Genomic DNA, 6,353 nt, shown 5'->3' with positions numbered 1-6,353 from the left:
CTTTGAGACTGGCTTCTAAGACACGAGCTCGTATTTGTGGATTTTTCTTGCGACTGATGCCATACAAGGCACGAATCAATTTGACGGGAAGATGCGACTGAAGGGACGTCATGTTGAGACTGTGTGAGACAGACGAAAAAGTGTCTAAGGTTTTTATAGATTTGTGGGGGTTAAGTCGAGGACGGAGACGTGTACAGGAAAGGCCCTCCGTCTTGACACCAGTGATGGAACAATTGGGTACGAAATCGCAAATAATCAGGGGTAGTAGGTTTCAAATCGACGAGTAAATAGGCGTGTGGAGTTTGAGTGGCATCGTCATACGCTTGAGTGAGCCAACGCGTTCCTAACTGTTTGGCTAAGACTTGCACTTGCGATTTATCTCAAGGGCTTTTAAACAAGGCCATGTAATGAGCATTGAGACTGATGGTGCGATGGGCTTTACATTGTTGAAACAAATTTTGAGTGATGTAAATGACACTGGCATTACGATGATGCCCTTTGCGCGTAAACCAAAGTTTAATTTTTTCTTCGTCTTCTCCTAACATGTCGTTGAAAATGACCAAATGGGTTTGACGGGAGTCAGACACGATTCCGTTGTCTTCGTTAGGAATGCCTTCCACAAACAGGATGGAATCGCCTTGACTTTCTCGCAAGAGGCTGTACGCCGATTGCCACTCTTTGTAACACCACACGATGCGTTGAGGTGGACGATCGATCAAGTGATGTTTATGTTCGATCAAACGTTTGACAAATTCTATTTTGTCTGAACCGCTAGGTCCAGCAATGGGCATGTTAAAGGGATGGCGAAGATGAAAGGCCTCCCAACTGGCACGATCTAAGTGTTTGTCGATGACTTTGAAAGTGGAGGAAGAGGGAGCAAAGACAGCAGAGGTAGCCATAGTGTCAGGAATGTCACTTGTGACACGAAAACAGACAAGACAAGAGTTTTTATACTTTTTTCGGGACATGTTTATTGATGTTTTAAAAATGAACACGAAAGACTAAAATACATAAAAGCCAAAGGCTTAAGGACAACGATAAAATGCACATGAAAACGATCAACGTGGAATAGAAACAAGTTTCTATACAACATGTTTTGGGCAATGTTCTGATCGGTTCTATAGGGGGTAAGGTCACACAAGTGTCCTCCCGAAAGGGTCTTTCAGGAATGTCCATGACAGTCCAGTCCTGAGTGACTAGTTCTTCTTGTTCTGGTACTGTCACTAACACAGGTTGAAAAGTGACTTTTTTCTTTGGACGTTGAAAGGAAGGATCACAACTCTGGAGCAAACTGGGCCACTTCTTGGGTCCAAGACTCAAAATCCCATTTTTTCCAGGCACGTACATCTGTCCAATGGGGGTGTATGTCACAAGCTACACACACTTCGTCATACACGTCTTCGGTAGCTAAAACTTGACGAATCTTTTTTCCTGTAAAGGACGAGAAGTATCCAGATGAAAACGCAAGGCTTTGAGCAAAATGAGTCTTTCGTGAACATTTAAGGCCATTCGGATGGTAAGTACTGTTCGTAAAGAGTCCACAAGGAATCGGCTGCTAAACGAAATCCCAGAAAACAAGTTACTAAGACACACACCACTTGCCGACCCAAATTGAACGGAAACAGTTCTTGCAATAATGGTAATGATCCACGGTTTGAATATTGTCATTGAGTTCCTTCCACGGAATCTGTTCAATCACATGTGATAAAAGCCTTGGCATGGCAGCCTGTTTTTATACTCTCTTTCTTCAGAAGCAATAAATGTACTTTCTACCCAGAGATCTTCGTTCTCCAGTTGGGAATCTAAATGCTCCAAACTGTAACCAACAGTCCAAAGTTCGTTCAAACGTTTCCTCTTTTGCCAAACAGATGTTGGATAAAAGATGATTGTAATCCTTCAACTCATCTTCCTCAATTCGTTGCAGTAGGTGAATCTCGAAGTAACCAAAATCACGAACATGTGGATCATTCGTGTTCTCAAAGTAGTGAACAAGGTCTGACCACTGAAACAATTTATTACGAATCAGTTCTCTTATACCATTCAGGTACCAGTGGTTGAAACACTGGTGACGTAACGGATGCAATTGTTCTTCACGTTTCAGCTGTATTTTGACCAGTTCTCGGTAAATGCGTTCTCTCAACTCCACAGGCAAGCCACGAATGTTCTCTTGTAAAGTATCCACGAATAGGTCATGCTGAATCCTCTTTTGTCTGACACGAGAAGTGTACTGTTTGCACAGACATGGTTTTACTTCAGTGTCGAATCTAAATGGTTTAGTCACTAATTTGCACATCACAATTCGTTCATAAGTTTCCTCTTTCACTAAGTTGACTTTGTGTAAAAGATGTTGGTAAGTATTTAACTCTTCCTCTGGAATTCGATGCAGTAAGTTTACAATGTAGTACATAGAATCATCAATGTCAAACCAATCCTTTTTTAAACCAAGGGGTCGTTGTTGAATGTCTGTCCAATGGAACACTTTCAACTGAATCAGTCCTTGTATTGTATTCAGGTACCAGTGGTTGAAACACCGGTGACATAACGGATGCAAATGCTCTTTACGTTTCACGTGTATTTTGACCAGTTCTCGGTAAATGCGTTCTCTCAATTCTACAGGCAAGCCAGGAATGTTCTCTGAGGCGTGAGCCTGGTACCAAGCGTAGAAAGCTTCTCGTTGTTCGGTACGCATGTTGTCGGGGTCGTAATAGTGAGCCTCAGACAAATGGGGTAGAACGGCGTGTTGATTTTCTTCGGTATTGAAAAAGTGTGGAAAGTACCCTTTAGCCATTTCTGTCATTCCAAACGTTTTAGGCATTGGACTCAAAGGCATGACCAAATAGCTCATCGAATCTTTAAACTGTACTTGTCCCATTTGCTTGAAAATGATTTTGGCTCCGTTCAAAGTGACTTTAGGACGGTCGGTACCATGTTCTGTATAGTATCTGAGAAGAAACTGTACATCGTATCCCGAGAAATTGTGAGCCATCACCGTGGCATGACGATGATTGTCCCAAAATTGAAACCGAGTGGGTTTTTGGACTAAATGAATAAGACAAACACATTGTGAGAAAGATGGAAATTTATGAAATGAATTAATAAAGAAAAATATATGATGTAAAAATACAATGATTCTCTCACGCTCTCAACATACGATTGACTCAAATCACTCTACACAACATTTACACATTGAAAATAAACCAAAATATTAAATCAATATGAAGTACAGATCCAAGACACCTCATGGACTGCAGATATGCTTCAAAACAGTATTTTACACTATAAGAGAGATTCCACATAATCTCGAATATGAACTCTATCAAGATTCAAAATAATCTTATGAACACAACTAAGCTTCAAAATAATCTTATGAACACAACTAAGATTCAAAATAATCTTATGAACACGTCGAAGATTCACAACAATCTTATGAATATAAAAATGCAATTGGAACAACAATTGATCCAAACGTATTCTTCTAGATTCCTTGTACAGTCGCACGATTCCTTGGGTTGGCCCACACTCTTCTCGGCCGCTCGCACCCTTAATGGATCCACCACATGTACAGTCATACGTATACACACGTACAGACAGCATACAGCACCCTTTTTATTTGCTACGTCTACGTCCGTGGCACAGACACACGTACATACATACATACATACATATCGACAGCACGCAGCCTTAAATGCTCTGGAAAGTCCAGACAGCTCTAAACAACTTTAGACAGCTTCAGACAGCTCTAGTCATATTCACAGTCACGTTGACAATTACACTTTACAGCGACAGACACAATCAGCACTATGGCTGGAGAACAATGGAGAGCGTACACTCCTTGACGTGATCCAAAACGACCAGTGTCGGTTTTGGAAATTGATCTTGCTTAAATCCATAGGAGAGTGAGCAGAAGTCAGGGTAAAATACCCGTGCATATCATGTTAGTAATGTTACGTCCTCACAAGTAATTTCTGGCGAGGTACATGTTAATACAGTCGCTTACCTGGAAAAACACGTATTCACCCTAGATAACGTTGTACGCATGTACAACGAGAAATAGTCGAATAGTTCTAAGACAAAACAAAGTTATTTCTTTGTCTAATTCTGTGACAATGACAATCTCCGTAACGTTCGGTGTCCTCTTGGCTCCACGTCTTGTCGATGGGGTCTAAGACCCATCGGGTAAATTCGGCTAGCTTGTTCGGTCCTCGAAAGATTTTTTTCACGTCCTCCAGGAATCTTGCTGCAGTGAGGGCAATGACTGAAGATAGGTTCTTGAATGCACTTCTCACACGCTCGATGAGCCACGCAGAAATTAGGAATGTGAATGCCAGTCTCTTGCATGCATTCGAAATCGAAAAAGATGAAATTGCCTTTCTTCTTCTTTTTGTGACCATCATCTTTCTCTTGTTGGGGTTGGTAGTTTTGGATGTAGCATTGGTGTTCCAAGTCCACGATTTGGTGACAAATGTAACATTTTTTCTTTCCTCGACATACGTGTGCCTTGGTAGTATTGGTACATATGCCTTGTCCACACGTAGGGCACAATCTCAGGAGCTGACAAGTACATTTCTGCTGTGAACCTTGCGTCTTCAGATGTTGTTGGTAACAGGCAGGGCTGACAATTGTGCGCAGACAAGCAGGACAATGTACTCGTTCTTGCCCTTCGTCCAGACAGGGTTGAGAGGCTAAACATCCTGAGCATTTCAATCCGCAATGTTTATGTTGCTCTCGATTGTTATAGCCATAGTCACATTTATCACAGTAATAACCATATTCCAGGAATGCGGTGACACTGGTAATGGTATCGAAATGTTCATCGTGATGATAGAGATGAATGTATTTTCCATTTTTAAAATCTTGACCTCTAAACAACAGAGGTCCGCGCACTTCTTGAGGGTGCACTTACAAGGTGTAGCGTGGAGCTAGGACATCTTGCAATTTTTGCATTTCAGGAGTGCCACAGGGTGTGTCTTTGGACAGACCGGCTTGTTGTAACAAGAGTTCTGCTTCATTTCGTTATTTTTCTCGGTCCAATTGTCGAATTGTTTTCCAGGCTCTTTTCCATTCTGCCGTGTCGTTCTTGTTGACATAGGTTCGTCCCACCACGATAGCCCTGGCTAAACACATCTGTTCTTGAGAATTGTGAATTTGAACGAGGCTACGCTTAATGCTGCGATGGACGTTCACCAATAACACCTTTTTGCGGCCAGTCCCTTAAGGAGGAGAGACGTGAGTCATGGACAGTGTCGCTTTCCTATCGGTGATGTCAAACTGGTCATTGGATTCTTGCACATGTCGAATCTTGTCGATAACTTTGGAAGGGGTCAATTCTGCGGGACTGCTAAACTCGATCCAAACAGGGGATTTCAAACCGTCGTGTTCTATGGAAAGTCTCAAGCGATCGTATTCTTTGGGTAGACATTGTCTCTTGAGTGTGGTGAGTAAAGAATACCACATCTCGGTGATGAACCCTTCTGCTTTCTCAAATGGTAGGTCGGCCTTGAAATCTTTAAACTTCACCCTGTAAGTATAAGCCGTGGTTCTAAATTTTCTAGAGGAGCGCTTTTCCGTCTCTAGAATGTGATAGTACTTTTCAGGGTTAACTGGGGAAGACTCTCTGGGTTTGGATTCTGGTTCACTCATGTCATCTTCAAAATCACTGGCATGAATTTGTGCCAAGACTTCAGCAATGGTACGAGGCGATAGATCACGTTTCTGCCTCTTACTTTCTTCTCCTTTCTTCACGAATGAATTGGATCGTTTCATCTTGACTGCAAAAAGTCAAATGACTAAAGTTTAAACACCATGGGTTAATTTATATCCATGATAGACCAGCGTATATAAAGGGTGTGTGTCTTGTCCTTCCACTATTCATTTCACTCTCAAACCGAGCAGAACAATGGAAGAGACTACACAGATCGAACTTTTCATCAGAGCTTTGCGAGGGGTCATTAGAAAATCTTCTTCAGACAAGCCGACGGACTACTCGCCCTCCTTTCGAGATAAAAGTCAAGATACTTGCTATATCTGTAAGAATAAAGGACATTGGTCTTCAGAGTGTCCAGACCGTCAAAAAAGCAAAACAAAGGTTAGAAGAGACAAAAGTCAAGATACCTGTTATCATTGTCAAGGAAAAGGACATTTGTCTCCAGATTGCCCTAAGAAACAACAGGAGCAAGAAGAAGAGGGGAGTTATGGAGAGGAAGAACAGAACAGGAAGAGAGACAGGTGACGAAACAGAAACAGGAGAATAACAGAAGAAGGGAAGAAAGTGAGGATGAAGAGGAGGAAAAAGCTGTGAATGTGAAGACATTAAAAAAAAAGAGAGAGAGTGAACAAAGACAAAGAAGAAGCCA

Source organism: Sinohyriopsis cumingii, chromosome 6 (genome assembly GCF_028554795.1).
Source record: "Sinohyriopsis cumingii isolate HCF-2022 chromosome 6, ASM2855479v2, whole genome shotgun sequence".
NCBI classification, from domain to species: Eukaryota; Metazoa; Mollusca; class Bivalvia; order Unionida; family Unionidae; genus Sinohyriopsis; species Sinohyriopsis cumingii.
Note: the sequence above shows the minus strand (reverse complement) of the source record.